At 36.7% G+C, this 17,917-nt stretch overlaps 1 long non-coding RNA gene across 3 annotated transcripts in view; it reads left to right on the top strand.

Annotated features, from left to right (window-relative positions):
* Nucleotides 1-17,917, top strand: part of LOC149549586 (uncharacterized) — a 58,183-nt gene that overhangs the window by 6,141 nt on the left and 34,125 nt on the right. For all 3 annotated transcript variants that reach the window (XR_016354119.1, XR_016354120.1, XR_016354118.1), the window contains exon 4: nt 3,064-6,118. This is a non-coding gene — a long non-coding RNA (uncharacterized LOC149549586). The remainder of the gene's footprint in view (nt 1-3,063; nt 6,119-17,917) is intronic.

Here is a 17,917-nt window from a genome sequence, read left to right as displayed (position 1 = left end):
CTATTATGGAGCCCAATGCATAAATATTTCATTAACAAGTATGAGTGATGCAAATACTATCAAGGAAAGATGATTTTCACAAGTTAGCATTTGAAAACACCTCTATAACATAGTTAATAACCTGCACAAAAAATCACTTGCAGAAAGATGAAGGTAAGTGAGATAGAAACTATGAAACAAAATGTTTTAAAAGAAAAACATTTTATATCTTGCTTTATCAATCACGTGACACACTGAACTGCAATAATAAGTAAGATGAAGAACTCTACAAATGGAATAAGACCTATCAAATATATTGATTTTCCAAAAAACAATTGAATTACAAACCAATAATGTCAAAGAAAATACCAAGGATAAAAATGACTTAGTCTTTTCATCACTAGTCGAAATTGAATACAATATTGAGTGAAAACTCACTAAGTTCACATCAAACAACCCCTTGGTTCGGATGCCAAAAAAAAGCCTAGAAAAGAGTGCCTAAAAACCTCTAAAATAAAGTCAAACCAATCCCTGAAGCCCACTAAGCCATAATGAGACTTATGCCTCATCATTAACTATCCTCAAAACACTCAAACTAACCATAAAGACTTCTTAACTGACAAGAAAAGGTCAAATTCGACCTTGAAACCCCCTATATTCCCTCCATATGTTCCCAAACTGATTCAATTGTTTGGTCAACACACGACACATGTTACTTCTAAATGTATCAAGGAATAAAACCAAGTTCCTACTTATTTGGAACCAGAATAACAAAAATATTAAATGACTTATAATTGCATCACTTAATATTTTCTTTTACAAAGCATACTTATGCAAAAGTGTTATAACTAACACTTAGGTTCAAAAACATTCACCACATCCCTCACGACACATTTGGAAACGAAATAATATAATCTCATAAAAATGCATCGGACTTCAAATTATATGCAAAGGGATTTATGAAAGTATAACTCCATGTTACAACCCTAGACTTGTTCATTTGGTATGGTCAAACTTTCTGAAATATAGATGAAGAAAATGACTCTAGGGTTTGGATGCCCGCTCTCTACCATTTATTGCATTTTATGGCCTGATCTAGAGTCGCTTTAGGTTAAGGCCACCATTGACGTATGTATCTAAGTTCGTTCGACTAATTTCTCACATTGTTTTTTTTTGAGATTCTAAAGCATTTTTTGAAGACGCCATTACTGGGGATCACTATTATTTTCAGTCACTTCTTCTGCTCCATTTACATAATGTATGCCTTTTGATCATATCTCTTATATTTGTTGTTTTGTGGGAAAACTGGAACTTGACTTGGGTCTTTTAGAATAAATTGGCCATGACTTTGGCCGCTATTGGAAAGACTCAGACCAGTCTTTTTCCTTACTGATTTCTACAACACTTCTGTACATATTCACGTGAAAGTTGGATTTTATGGCGTTTATGTGACTTTATACATTCCATGGGTTTCTTCTACTCATTTCTAACAAATTTGACTAGCACACGTGATTTTCCCATTGTCTTTACTAAAATCTAGCATATTTCCTTGCTCGGGTATAAACTTCAAACTTGGAGCTTTTTCTTTTTTGCCCATATTCCCTATCATTAGAAGATTTGCTGGTGTTAAGGGAATCCTGCGGAAAGTTTCTTGTGAAGAGGTAAAACTGTGATTCCTTGGCAGAAATCGGACATTCTTTCTTCTTTGCTCTTTTGATATGGTAACCTAAACTAGGTATTTTGTCTTGGGATCTCTACACTTCCTATAAAAAATGAGATCTCCTCTATTTATGAAGGGTTTTACAAAAAACACAATTTTGGGTTGCATTTACTTGAATGGGGTATAGCAAAATTTGAAAGTGTTTATAAATTTTCTTTCCTCTTCCTTTTGAAGATGACTTTGGTTGTTCCTTGTTTCCATTATGAAAACATCTATGACCACTGTTGTAGCTTTTCATTGTTCTCGTGGGTTAATTTTCACAACCCTGTTCACTCATAGATTTTATTTTTGAAACCCCCAAAATGGGTCTTTCCATACTAAGCATCTCTTACTTTTAAACCCTAAGTCAAAGTTATGAGTTCAAATTTATACTACAAGTGACCATACTTAGTTGTATATTTAATGGAAACTCATTATGTTCATTGGTGATATCTGAAAGATCGCTTTGAATATCCACTTTACTTTGCTTCTTCTCCCATAGTTTGAAACCCTTCATATTAGACAGCTACATCTTTCTTACTAATGTAAAATATATTTTGGAAAGTATTCCTCTCTGTTTTTTGCAAAGCCTCTAAGCATTGAATAGAAATTGACTATAATCTTGGCATGGTGAAATATGCGTCTCCTCCAGACTCCCTGTTGAAATTATAAAATTCATACAAATTTGCCTTTAGAAATTCACATACAATGAACAAGTGCTCCTTTCATTATTATCTTGTTGATTCACATAGTTAAAGTCCTTCAGCACCTTTTAATACATGGCTTCGGCAAGCTCATATTTTCCCTTCTTTGAAAAGTCTATCAGTGCCTTTATTTTCTCAATTTCATCCCTTAACTCAATAAAGTTCATGCCAGTCCAGTCTTCATTTTTTCCTTGTTTGTTAGTTTTACTATAAAAATACTTCATTTCCATGTTTATTTCAAACAAGAATGAACTAGTAACTGTTTGGCAAAAATATTGCAGCCAACTGTAATGTTTCAAAATGACGTAAATCTGTCCCTTAAACACTTAGAAATTACTATGCCCTTTTTCCTTACTGAACAACTTGTTGAAGCATTTTTTTAATTAAGAATGAAAGGTTTTGTAAATTAATACATCCCTTTGATATCCTTAATATACTTTTGATCAGCTCCGATGATCCAATGTCTTATAAGCATGTCGAGCTCAATAACCCTTATGGGAGCCTACGGTTATATCCGTGTACTTGTTAAGAGATTGGATGTTGCACAGGAAACAAACATGTTAGGAAAAATTGATCAAGATTTTAGGATTTTTGGATGTAAATACATGTGCAGGGCAAGGGGATGAGTTCATTCGCCATTGCTTAGATCATTTTGATCTAACCCATTTTTTGCATCTACAGGATTTGGAGTGGAAGCATGGAAAAAAAGGACAACGGAAGCGAGCATGTGGGCAACCAGCAATGAGCCAATCATTCCAGGCAATGGCTGGAACCTATGAATCCTTTTGCTTTTCTGTTTTTTCTTTCTTCACTTGTATTTATGTGTAAAAATCAGGTTCTGACTTATTTTTTCTTACTGGTTAGTTTCACGGCTTGTGTGAAACAATATGGACATTTAATAAATAAAATTACATTTTTGGAAAAACATGTAATACTTGTTTTATATGTTGCTTTTTCGAGTAATGTTTTTTCATCATGAAATGTAATCTATAGGCATGAAATGCCAAGTGTTTGAGAATAAATCAATTCAGCAGCACAACCTTTCTTTTTGAACTGATAGGTTAAAAGGATAACAAATTTGCGACCTTTACAGGGTGTCTGCCTACTAGACATAGAAAACCAATAGCCTCGACACTTCCATTGGGCTCAGAGTCACTCCAGATATGCAAGCGTGTGGGATTATATCTTTTCGCATGGTGGTATACGCATGTTTGGTGATGATGAGATAGGCTTTGCTTTCATCATTAGGAATTGTGTTTATAGCATTAGGTTGATGGAAATAATGGCACATGCTTGCATATAGGAACACATCAACACAGAAGCTAGTCAAAAGGTAAAAACAATGTTGTATGTGTGTGAGTAAATTCAGCCAAGTATTCACATGCGTATGTATGCGTTATTAAGGTTATGTGTATCATCGAAACACAACATCCATAGGGTATATGTATGAATCTAAATATGTAGTGAGGATATTTGCATACATGTAGGATTGCCTTATCTTTTTCTCCTAAAAGGGAAAAAGAAAACAAATTTTGCAACATCATAGAACTGTAAACAACAAAAACTAACACAAAACACAAAGGCTCTTGTATGCATAAGTATGTTGACCCACTAGTCATGTTGGTATGTACGAGTCATTTAGAGAATTTTTTACCACTATTCAAGTGTTGCTTGATGGATTGTATGTATGAATATGCCTGGTTGGTCAGGATGCTTGTGTGTATGTGGGACAACCTAAACTTTTCAGCTCCTCATGACTTGAAAACTTTTTTGAAAATAGAAAATGCGAGGAAGACTTAGAAAAACCTATGCATGACCACACTTAGGGAGAGAAAAATCAAAAACATAGTGCAACAACACCTTATTGAAAGCTTAAAAAAACTGCAAGAACTCAAACCTCAAAACAGCACTTGAGGTGGATTCCATTAACTGGAATTGGCAGCACGTCATCCTCCATATTAGACAACTGGAACGCATTATGTTCCTTGCATTGGGTAATGATAAATGGACCGCTCTAGAAGTTATCAAACTTTGTATGCTTGCCTGGCTTGCTTTTCAACATGTCCCACTTTAACACATCTCCCTCAACAAAAAGTTTAGAAGAAGCTTTCTTATCAAAAACCCGCTTCGTTTGAAGCTGATGATATTCCATTATTTCCATAGCTTTTCTTCTAGATTCTTCTAATTCTATCAATTCCGCATATCTTACAGCCATAGGGTCTTCCCCCTCAAACATTTGTAGTTGATGCACAATATCCAAAGCTGGAAGTTCAACAGATAACAGTAATCGAGCTTTTTTCCCATAGACTAGCATGTAAGGAGAGTTGCCAATGGATGTTTTAGAAGTTATATGATCTGCCTACAATGCAGCCTTTAACCGACAATTCCAAACTTTTCGATTATCTTCCATTACTCATTTGATAATCCTTATTAAATTCTTGTTAGTGCTCTCAACCAAACCGTTCCCTTGAGGATAGTAGTTTGAGGACGTACTTCTGTAAATACCATTTTTGACAGCCCACTCTGTTATCTTCAAACCAACAAAAGCCAAAGCATTATCTGATATTATAGATTCCGATATACCAAATCTGGTAATTATATCTTCATTAAAGCTCAAAACAGATAATTCGGTTGCATCCTTCAAAGCAATAGCTTTAGTCCACCTGGTAAAATAATCTATTGCTGTGAGTACCCATCTATGTCCAGCACTGGAAGGCGGGTTGATTGGTCCTATGAAATCCAATCCCCATTTTATGAAAGGCTGATCAACTTGAATTGGCTGCAAGGGCATGGCTGGAAGCTTTTCTTTACCAGCAAAAAGTGCACACTTCACACACTTTTTACACCATGCATAACAATCTTTAAACAAGTCTGGCCAATAGTAACCAACATGCATGATTTTCCATGTTGTAGTCCTAGGTGCAAAATAGATTTCATGAAATTCTCTAAGTACTCTTTCCACTTGATCAGAGCCAATACACCGTAAAATATACCATTGATATCCTTTTTGAACAACACATCATTCAATAAGATATAAGGAATAGATTGTAAACGAAAATATCTTTGCTTAGCTCTATATAAATGTAGTGGATATTCACCAATTTTCAAAAAATGGGTCATGTCATGCACCCAACCTCCATCTTTTGGTGTTTTTGTAACTTGCACATCATTGCTATTGAACAAAACAGCAATTGTAACATCATCCCTTTCATCATTTGGGCTTGTTGCCATTTCTTTACATAGTCCTTTACCTCTTATCAGTTTTCTGACATTGATAACTACATCAAACTCCATGACTTTAGTAATCCATCCAGCCCATTTGTCATTCAAATCCTTGCTTAGCAGATTCTTTTACACTTGGATGAGTTACCAAAATGTGTACTTTATTAGCAGCAACTAGGGGCTTAAATTTTTTTAAACTATGCACTACTGCAAGCACATGTTTTTCAACAAATGTATACCGGGTTTCACAGTTAGCTAAAGATTGACTGAAAAAGGCTATGGGCTGCTCATAGTTATCATTGTTCTTCTGTACAAGCATTGCAGAAATGTTATCAATGCTACCAAAAGCATACAAAATGAAGTTTTGGGGATGAGTTTGGTGGCCATTGCTTAGATCATTCTAATCTAACTCATTTTTTGCATCTGCAGAATTTGGAGCGGGAGCATGGAAAAAAAAGGACAACGGAAGTGAGGATGTGGGCAACCAGCAATGAGCCAGTCATTCCAAGCAATGGCTAGAACCTATAAACCCTTTTGCTTTTCTGTTCTTTCTTTCTATACTTGTATTTATGTGTAAAAATCAGGTTTTGACTTATTTTTCCTTACTAGTTAGTTTCACGGCTTGTGTGAAACACTATGGACATTTAATAAATAAAATTACATTTTCGCAAAAACATGTAATACTTGTTTTATATGTTTCTTTTTTGAGTAATGTTTTTTCGTCATAAAATGTAATTTTAATAAGCATGAAATGCCAAGTGTTTAAGAATAAATCATCTTAGCAGCACAACCTTTCTTTTTGAACTGATAGGTCAAAAGGATAGCACTACCCCCTTTTTCATTTGGTTCCATTACAATCTTCCTTAAATTTTCCACAAAATAATTTACCTTGAATTCTGTGCCACCAGCTCATCATAGTTATCTTCCACACGCTTCACACAATTCAAGAAAACAAAATAGTTGGCTCAAATTTGTCCAATCTTTGATTTAGCATAAATACTAGCACTTGGCATCAATATGTTGTCACTCAGCTTATGTACTATTCTTCCACTCAGCCAACTCTAGTTTACTTGGCCAACAATAGTTTACTCGGCAAACACTAAAGTTTATTGATGGTCGGCATCAACTAAATTTTACTCGGCATATACTAACAAGCACTCAGGTTGCACTGTTTTTCTTCTTTGCTTAGCACCACTCGATTTTCACTTGACTTCCATTGATTTCTGCTCGGCTTGCACTGACTACTCGGCAAGGCTTGGCAGACACTTTTCATACTTGATCTTCTTTTAATCTTAACTTGAGTAATCTTTCATTTCAGACTTTTAAGTAGATAAACAATACACTATAGTATCAATGTCTTACTTTGTCTTACTGCTTCCTTTACATACCAAATAACTCAACCTTTCTCTAGGGGCTATTGTTATCTTCTCTTCTCAAATCCTCTTCATCAATCAACTAAATGATAGCTTTCAAACCAAAAAGCAATTGCCTCGCCAATAGGTAGCAAGTTTGACATCATTGACAAAATAATGATTGTTCCATTACAGGTTCTTTACTTCAAAACAATCTTATATCAACAAGATTTAGCTTATATTATAGAAGTTTAATGTTAATAAGCGATATATTTTCAGTTATTCAAAAAATATCTTTATAAACCATTTGATTTTAAAATTAAAATAATATGGGAGATAAGCTTCAATTTTGATTATGAAGCATACTTTTTTCATCCTAACAACTTGATTGTATCCAAGTTTAACTTTCAAGTTACATTCACAATGAATTATCAAGAGCAATGTTAGAATTTCAGAAATAAAAAATAGGCACTAAAATTGGATAAATCACTTTGAGATGTTAGGGCTACACCAAGGATACATATCCATCTCTAATCTTTGGTGCCCAATTGAGATAGTTTTTAAAATCTAAACACGATCCTTTGCCGCATGGCCTTTTTGTTCGAAATATAAAAGTAATTGAGAGGGGAGGGGTGGATCAGTCACCACAAAAATAATTCCAACTCCCTTAGATGTCAAAACAAACTTCTTACAAATTCAAATCTTTAAACAGCTTGGTTAGAACTAGAAAAACATTGTAGCTCTTTTAACAAGGCAATCTTGAGATATTAATGTGGATTAACCTTTAGTAACTTAGTTGCAGAAACACGAAGCAATAAGAAAATAATATGAAAACATAGACACCAATTTAACGTGGAAACTGTTGTGAGGTTTTCACACCATCGCCCCAAAATTTTTGGGGACCCCCTTCTTTCTAATCGCCTTGGCATATTTTTGGATTGTCCAACAATTTTGAGTTTTGAAAAATTTCACGCCTTGGCACCTTCAAGACAGATATGGGGAGGCTTAGCTTATTTTCACCCGGTTTTCTTAACTTGATTTTTCAAAGTTATCAATTTTATCCCTAGGCCAAATAATTTTCTAAGTTAACTTCAACTTGGCAGGATAAAGTTGTGAATTTTGTACTTAGGCGTTTTCTTTTGAAAATTTGGTCTTAACTCTGTAAATTTGGATAATTCTCAAAAGAGAAATTTTAAATAGACTTAAGTTTTTGGAAAATCTCAAATTTTTCTTTGGTGAATTTTTTTAAATTTTGTTGAAATGAGGAAAAATGCAAAAAATCGATTTTTGGTTCTAAATGCAATTTTAATTTATTAATTTTTAGCTTGGCAAAATCGATTTGGTAGAAAATTGCAAAAAATTGACTTTAATTGGATTAATTTGCCTTGAAAACTTTTAAGTTTTTAATGAATTTAGTAATTTATTATTGAAAAATAACTTTTGGTTAGCCAAAATACAATTTTAATAACGTATTAATTACTAAATCCTCATTAAATGGAAATATTTAACACCCTCAAGGCACCATTTAATTTCGTTTTGCAATTGGAGCTAATTGGTAAATTTAAAAGTGCAATTTTCTTTTTGGCAAAATTAATTTTTTTTAAGCTAAGTATTTAATTTTGCGCCTTAACCTGACTTTAATTTTTGTTTTTTGTTTTCTCCTAGACCATGTAGGCCAGCTTTATGGAGAAAAAAAATTGGCTATAAAGGGAGTCTCCTTCCCATTTCATTTTCACAAATCATTTCTTCCTCTCCATATGGGTGAATTTTGTGGAGGAGCAGATTTTTTCCAGACTTCGGTGAAATTTGTGGGAGCCGAATTTTGTGGAAGGCGAAATTTGTGGAATAAAAAATTCTGATTTTTTCTCAAGAGGCTGCGATTTTTGCCCTAGGTTGGGTAATTTTATTTGGAGGTGAATTGCATGGTAAATTCCTGATTTGCAAAGGGATTTGAACTTCTTGAAAGTCATATCCTAGGTTCCAAAAAGTCGCTGTAAGTTTATTGGTTAAGGTGAATTTTCATCATCTAGAGTTGCAAGGAGTGCTTAAGCTGAGATATCCATCTTTCGTTCTAGGCTAAGGATTGCTCCGCTTGGTTCTTTTTGTCTTTTGGTCCACCACTCTACCATCCCATAATAGGGCGAAAAGCATGGAGGATGATAGTGCAAGTAAGAATCCCAAGCGGGCAAACACTAAGAAAGACAAAGAGGATATGATGCCCAATACTTCCTTCTTCTCGAAAATGAAGTGAATAACTGACACCAATATCTATACAGTGGACATGATACGGATGAGGGACAGACTGAAAGAAGGACAATCCCCCTTGGCTATAGGTAGAGGTAATTTCAAATCATTTAGAGTTGCGAGGAGTGCTTAAGCTGAGATATCCATCTTTCGTTCTAGGCTAAGGATTGCTCCGCTTGGTTCTTCTTGCCTTTTGGTCCACCACTCTACCATCCCGTAATAGGGCGACAAGCATGGAGGATGATAGTGCAAGTAAGAATCCCAAGCAGGCGAACACTAAGAAAGAGAAAGAAGATATGACGCCCAATACTTCTTCTCGAAAATGAAGTGAATAACCGACACCAATATCTATACAGTGGACATGATACGGATGAGGGACAGTCTGAAAGAAGGACAATCCCCCTTGGCTATAGGTAGAGGTAATTTCAAATCATTTAGAGTTGCGAGGAATGCTTAAGCTAAGATATCCATCTTTCGTTCTAGGCTAAGGATTGCTCCGCTTGGTTCTTCTTGCCTTTTGCTCCACCACTCTACCATCCCGTAATAGGGCGACGAGCATGGAGGATGATAGTGCAAGTAAGAATCCCAAGCGGGCGAACGCTAAGAAAGACAAAGAGGATATGACGCCCAATACTTCCTTCTTCTCGAAAATGAAGTGAATAACCGACACCAATATCTGTACAGTGGGCATGATACGGATGAGGGACAGACTGAAGGAAGGACAATCCCTCTTGGCTATAGGTAGAGGTAATTTCAAATCATTTAGAGTTGCAAGGAGTGCTTAAGTTGAGATATCCATCTTTCGTTCTAGGCTAAGGATTGCTCCACTTGGTTCTTCTTGCCTTTTGGTCCACCACTCTACCATCCTGTAATAGGGCGACGAGCATGGAGGATGATAATGCAAGTAAGAATCCCAAGTGGGTGAACACTAAGAAAGACAAAGAGTATATGATGCCCAAAACTCCCTTCTCGAAAATGAAGCGAATAACCAATACCAATGGTGGTACAATAAAAGGATATACAAAAGGCAATTGCACATCACGGCCCAGGTATTGACACTTCCACTGTGACCATGATGAGCGACAACGGCGTAGCCCTTAGTTTTGAAGATATCAGAGAAGATGTCAATGAGACAGATTTTGGATTGAGATTGGATGAGTTAGGAAAGGTTGCTATCAAGAAAAAGCATTTGGGCACCCTTCCCTCAGCGCTTTTATTGGATTTGCAAAAGAATATGAGAAGGATCACGAAAAAAATACTACAAGCAGCGAACAGTGTGGCAAAGACAACGGAACTCAAGGCGAAGCACACACCTTGTCCTCCTATGAAGAAGTTAACGAAAGGCTAGCTAAGTTCATTTCCTTAGCTAAGAAAATGAAAGAAAATGGAAGATTTATATTAGATGATCATTTGATGTAAGCCCAAGTGGCAAATTTCCCTTTCTTCTAGAATAGGACAAGTGTCTATTTTTTATTGGCCACCATTTTGGTGCCTTCTCATTGGTTGCCACTTTTTGCACTTTTTTCATGGGTCCATTGATGAGGTGGCGGCTTCTCATTGATCGATGGGGTGGCAACCCTAATTAGGGTTTTGAGGATCCAATTTGGATCACCAATCTTGTTTTGATCTCCACCGTCCATTGTATTTCTGGCCCCTATAAAAGGCCATTTGCTCTCATTTGTAAGGGGTCGGAGAAATTGTTGCGAAGATAATACCAAAATGCTCTCTTTTTCATTGTTGCAATTGGCATGTTGATCAAGAACATTGGGTGTTATTGCATGTTTTCTACTTCCACTTAGTTAGATTTCCTTTCAAATTGTTAAAGTTTGTTTCATTTCAAGTTGTTTAAGAAAGAGTAGAGTAGATGGATAGTTGTATGGTAGTATTGGTAAATGTTTGATAGGGATCAATACTAGACCACTAGCATCCTAGCGGCTGGTTGGGAAGCTTTGTGTGGCAACTAGTTTATTATTCTTTTGAATCATTGCACCTGTGGAAGTGAGGCCGCTGGTCAGCTCTCATTAGGTTCAGTCCCCGTCCATTTGCTAACCTTCCATTCATATAAGTAGGAGTAGAATAGTGAATAGTTGGGTAGTTGAAGTTTAGAGAGAATAAAGTTAGAGTAGATCAAGTGATAGAACTCATCCATTCACCTCCCACGATCATCGCTTTCCCATCAACATCATCACTGGCAGACACATCCTCCATCACCATCACCATCACCATCACCATCAACATTATCTGCCTCCGCACATTTCACAAACCGAGTCGTCATCTCCATCATTCCACCAAAGTCCAAGTCATCCTTGAATGAATAGCGTAAGGCCGCCTACGTGATTACTAGCAAATCACATCGATAAAACTGAGCGAGTATCCAATGGTGTAAGGAACATTGGAGTTATACTCATGTCTCATGAGCATTAACTTTTCAAGAGAGGAGTTGTATGTTTGATATTGTTTATCAAATATTCAAATCCTAATATGTTATGTAAGTGATACAAAACTCGCATCAACATTATGGCGTTAGAAGGAGGGCCTGATTGAAGTTCATTGGAATGTTGAATTGAAGTAGAGATTGAGGAATGAGCTTTCAAAGTTAGATTTGAGATGAGAGATCTCTTTTAAAAAATCAAAAAAAAAAAAATTCAAAAAAAAAAACGAAAAAAGAAGAAGAAAGGTTTCTCAATGGATAGGCGAGTGGATGTTCATCCCATTTGGTCTGATTTGAACAAAAGGTTATCTCCATTGAATTTGTCTCAACTTGCAGCACCAAAGAAATGTAGGATACATGATACTACAGATCATGGGGAGATGGATTGTTTGGTGTTTCTCTTAAGAGTGGACATGGCGTCAAGAGGAAAATTTTCTTTTTCACAAATACATGAGCCTGTGGTCTTTTTCCATTTAGAGGAAGATTTTCTTGATTTGAAAGAAGATATCATTAGGGAACCAAAGAACATATGTGGAAAACGTTATTGGTGCCTTGCACATAGTCTCATATACTCAGAGTCTACTTGCCCATCTTCCCAAGCCACCATAGACTTGGTCAAATTTCAATTAGGTTGGTATGAGGAAATATCAGTAGGGGGTGGTAAACCTTTCTTTCAGCTTCGAGATTGGACACCAAAGAATGAAGAGGGTGAGATATATCAAAATGATGTGGTTGATTCTGATGTTCAAGATAACCAAGTGGATGAACCTTCACACATTATATCACAAGGTGGAGTGGTTGACAAGAAAATCGAGGAAACAATTGAATTTATCCAAGAGAGAGAAGAGACGGTAAGCAAAGGAAAGGATTCTACCGAGATCCTGATTGAGTCAGATCCAGATGCTTCATCCGATGAGGGTGAAGGCATGTTTGAGAGCTTCAAGAACTTTGTGACTAGAACTGTACAGCAAGGAATGGAGTCGGGTAACCAAATATCAGTAGAGAACTTATTATTACCCAATTGGTGCAGAATTCACAACGCATTCCACTCGAAGTTATCTTGCTCCTTGTGTACAATGGCCTTAGAACAAGTAGAAAAGAGAATCCCAGGGGCTCTAAAACGAGAAGATCAACATGGCAGACAGAAGGTTGAGATTCAACAGGTTGATGAAGCAAAAGGTCAAGATGTGAGGGCACACAAAGAACTACAAATGGAACATCAAAAGGTGGATGAAATGGAAATCTTTGGTGAGTCTTCATGCATAATTCAAGAGGTGACTCTTGAGAATGGGTTGCAAGAAGTTTCAAATATCCTTAAAGAGGAAGATAATCAGGTAGGAAAGTTGAACAATGAATTACAAGATATCACAAGAGAGTTCAAATATAAGGAAAATATTGATAAACCAATACAAGGTGCTAGGTCCACCACATTCTTTGGGGGGATGCTTGAAGATCCTATAGAAGAAATACAAAAGGAGTCATTGCCCAAAGCCTTTCAAGGTGATCCATTTGTTGCAGGTGGCATGATTCACCATCAACTTCGACCCCTAGAAATTTTGCCTCTTGAAATGGAAGTTGATGGACAATTCACAAAGACGTATGATGGTTCTCCTATCAGTCTTGAAGGTGCTATGTTAGATGAGAGTACACATGAAGAATGGCAAGATGTTCCTGAGGAGAGTTCAAAGGGAAATTACACGCTAGATGATGGAGCTTCTATTTGTGAGGATATGCAAGGATCGTTGAGTGATGATCAAGTTGCTCCCATGGAAAAGGAAAATAAAGAACAGTTTGGGTTAATGCTACAGTTAGATGTTGTGTTTGAGCAACTTGGAGAGGTGTTTGAGGGGGAGAATATCAAACAATCCTTGATTTTTGAGGATGCACTTGGAGAGATTCACAAGGATTCATGGTTTACTGTTCACAAGGACAAGCCCCCAAAGACAATATTTCACGAGCTTGATTCGAAGATTGATCCTGCCTGGACTTCTAATGAGTTTGATGCAAATGTTAGAGGGAAGATTCATCACCAATTGCGACCCCCTAAAGCTTTGGATGATCAATTGAGGTTTAAACAAGAGCTACCACCTAAAGCACACCAAGTTGTTTCTTTCCTTGCTCTTAAAGATGAAAGGTTTGAAAGTTTTTATTTTGATTATGGAAATTCTGGAGAAACAACTTGTATTTGGATTAATCATGGACCCTATGAGTTGCCTCAATTGTTGGTCTTGCATGTTAATTTTCTAGAGTTTGAGTTTGAGGTGACCAAATTTTTTTCAGAGTACAAGGATGAGTTTGCAAGATTGAGAACTATCACCCAAACCTTGTTACTTTTGAACATCTTGAGAAACCATGTTAGATCTAGTGTATATATTAGATCAATTAGTGTTGTCCCTTTAGAGTCTTGTACATAGTTAGGGTAGGTTTGTCTTGGACCATTTGGTTCATGAGAGTGGTTTAGGTTTACTTTCAGTTAGTAGTTTAGTTTGCTTTCAATTCTTTAGAGTAGAGTTTGTTTTGGACCATTTGGCCCAAGGGTTTAGAGTAGTTTCCCTTTTAGTTGTTTAGAGTAGTTTTCTTTTCAGTTCTTTAGAATAGTTTTCTTTTAGTTGTTTAGTTTAGGTGTTGTGAGGGAGCTCAAATTTGATTTGCATCGAGTCATTTGACTTAGCAGTTTTGGTTTTTGGGTCTTTGCAAGTGCAAAGGGGGGGTCCATGTTATCACTCGTGGGCGAGGTGTGTAGATTTTACATTTTTGGTGACAAAAAGGAGTCCATCTTGTTCATTTCTCGAATACATTTAACAAGGTTCAGAGATTAAGGGGTGTGCTTAGTCGTTGGTCTATGGTAGGACTTGTACTAAACTTGGGTTTAACTTGATAGAGGTTCTTAAGTTATCTCTGGCATGGTTACAACATTCTACTCACACTTAATTGCTCTAAGTTCTTGATGTTTCGAAGTGAAATTGGACTTAGTAAAAATCATACGCCTGCTTCAGCGCCACTGTGGTCTTCCAAACCCTCCGCAAGCTTCATTGCCGGCAAACCAACAAAAGATTGAAGAGAAGGAGAAAAGAGAAAAAAATCATGAGAAAGGAGAAAAAGCAATATCAAAGTGAAAATAAAGATAAACTTTGGTTCAAGGGTGTGCAATCATCTCTATCGGTGCTATAAAAATAATCACTAAAGGTAGAACCATGATTGTGGTGCCACAACGATAACTCCGTCGGGGCTATAGACGCCTGACTGGTAGCGGAGCTCTATCCAGGTTGCTTTTGAAGTAAGGATATTATAATAGCTAAGTCTGATGGATCTAAGAGATTATCAAGTTCTTGTCGAGCGGGGAATAAATCATTTGCACACACGCGAGTAACTTATGGTCAGAATGCTTAGGTTCAACTTGAAAGTCCTTTCCCTTGTTGAGTGCTCGCCCTTAAGTAGATTTGTGAATAGGCCATCCTAAGATTTTTGTTCTAAGTTACTTATTTCTTGAAATGTTCAAGAACATTTCTTTGGGTTGATGCTAGATGTTGTGAGGTTTTCACACCATCGCCCCAAAATTTTTGGGGACCCCCTTCTTTCTAATCGCCTTGGCAAATTTTTGGATTGTCCAACAATTTTGAGTTTTGAAAAATTTCACGCCTTGGCACCTTCAAGACAGATATGGGGAGGCTTAGCTTATTTTCACCCGATTTTCTTAACTTGATTTTCCAGAGCTATCAATTTTATCCCTAGGCCGAATAATTTTCTAAGTTACCTTCAACTTGGCAGGATAAAGTTGTGAATTTTGTACTTAGGCGTTTTCTTTTGAAAATTTGGTCTAAACTCTGTAAATTTGGATAATTCTCAAAAGAGAAATTTTAATTAGACTTAAGTTTTTGGAAAATCTCAAATTTTTCTTTGGTGAAATTTTTTTAATTTTGTTGAAATGAGGAAAAATGCAAAAAATCGATTTTTGGTTCTAAATGCAATTTTAATTTATTAATTTTTAGCTTGGCAAAATCGATTTGGTAGAAAATTGCAAAAAATTGACTTTAATTGGACTAATTTGCCTTGAAAACTTTTAAGTTTTTAATGAATTTAGTAATTTATTGTTGAAAAATAACTTTTGGTTAGCCAAAATACAATTTTAATGACGTATTAATTACTAAATCCTCATTAAATGGAAATATTTAACACCCTCAAGGCACCATTTAATTTCGTTTTGCAATTGGAGCTAACTGGTAAATTTAAAAGTGCAATTTTCTTTTTGGCAAAATTAATTTTTTTTAAGCTAAGTATTTAATTGTGGGCCTTAACCTGAATTTAATTTTTGTTTTTTGTTTTCTCCTAGACCATGTAGGCCAGTTTTAAGGAGAAAAAAAATTTCTCCTAGAGTTGCGAGGAGTCTCCTTCCCATTTCATTTTCACAAATCATTTCTTCCTCTCCATATGGGCGAATTTTGTGGAGGAGCAGATTTTTTCCAGACTTGGGCGGAATTTGTGGGAGCCGAATTTTGTGGAAGGCGAAATTTGTGGGGGCTGAATTTTGTGGAAGATAAAATTTTGATTTTTTTTCAAGAGGCTGCGATTTTTGCCCTAGGTTGTGTAATTTTATTTGGAGGTGAATTGCATGGTAAATTCCTGATTTCCAAAGGGATTTGAACTTCTTGAAAGTCATATCCTAGGTTTCGAAAAGTCGCTGTAATTTTATCGGTTAAGGTGAATTTTCATCATCTAGAGTTGCAAGGAGTGCTTAAGCTGAGATATCCATCTTTCGTTCTAGGCTAAGGATTGCTCCGTTTGGTTCTTCTTGCCTTTTGGTCCACCACTCTACCATCCCGTAATAGGGCGACGAGCATGGAGGATGATAGTGCAAGTAAGAATCCCAAGCGGGCGAACACTAAGAAAGACAAAGAGGATATGATGCCCAATACTTCCTTCTCGAAAATGAAGTGAATAACCGACACCAATATCTATACAATGGACATGATACAGATGAGGGACAGACTGAAGGAAGGACAATCCCCCTTGGCTATAGGTAGAGGTAATTTCAAATCATTTAGAGTTGCGAGGAGTGCTTAAGTTGAGATATTCGTCTTTCGTTCTAGGCTAAGGATTGCTCCGCTTGGTTCTTCTTGCCTTTTGCTCCACCACTCTACCATCCCGTAATAGGGCGACGAGCATGGAGGATGATAGTGCAAGTAAGAATCCCAAGCGGGTGAACACTAAGAAAGACAAAGAGGATATGACGCCCAATACTTCCTTCTTCTCGAAAATGAAGTGAATAACCGACACCAATATCTGTACAGTGGACATGATACGGATGAGGGACAGACTGAAGGAAGGACAATCCCCTTTGGCTATAGGTAGAGGTAATTTCAAATCATTTAGAGTTACAAGGAGTGCTTAAGTTGAGATATCCATCTTTCGTTCTAGGCTAAGGATTGCTCCACTTGGTTCTTCTTGCCTTTTGGTCCACCACTCTACCATCCTGTAATAGGGCGACGAGCATGGAGGATGATAGTGCAAGTAAGAATCCCAAGTGGGCGAACACTAAGAAAGACAAAGAGGATATGATGCCGAAAACTCCCTTCTTCTCGAAAATGAGGCGAATAACCAATACCAATGGTGGTACAATAAAAGGATATACAAAAGGCAGTTGCACATCACGGCCCAGGTATTGACACTTCCACTATGACCATGATGAGTGACAACAGCATAGCCCTTGGTTTTGAAGATATCAGAGAAGATGTCAATGAGACAGATTTTGGATCGAGATTGGATGAGTTAGGAAAGGTTGCTATCAAGAAAAAGCATTTGGGCACCCTTCCCTCTCAGCGCTTTTATTGGATTTGCAAAAGAATATGAGAAGGATCACGAAAAAAATACTACAAGCAGCGAACTGCGTGGCAAAGACAGCGGAACTCAAGGCGAAGCACACACCTTGTCCTCCTATGGAAGAAGTTAACGAAAGGCTAGCTAAGTTCATTTCCTTAGCTAAGAAAATGAAAGAAAATGGAAGATTTATATTAGATCATTTGATGTAAGCCCAAGTGGCAAATTTCCCTTTCTTCTAGAATAGGACAAGTGTCTATTTTTTATTGGCCACCATTTTGGTGCCTTCTCATTGGTTGCCACTTTTTGCACTTTTTTCATGGGTCCATTGATGAGGTGGCGGCTTCTCATTGACCGATGGGGTGGCAACCCTAATTAGGGTTTTGAGGATCCAATCTGGATCGTCGATCTTGTTTTGATCTCCACTGTCCATTGTATTTCTGGCCCCTATAAAAGGCCATTTGCTCTCATT

The sequence above is a fragment of the Cupressus sempervirens genome, chromosome 7, assembly GCF_028749045.1.
Source record: "Cupressus sempervirens isolate cs-2001-9-10 chromosome 7, ASM2874904v1, whole genome shotgun sequence".
Lineage (NCBI taxonomy): Eukaryota > Viridiplantae > Streptophyta > Pinopsida > Cupressales > Cupressaceae > Cupressus > Cupressus sempervirens.
The sequence above is the reverse complement of the archived record's forward strand: the minus strand, read 5'-3'. Positions and strand labels throughout refer to the sequence as shown.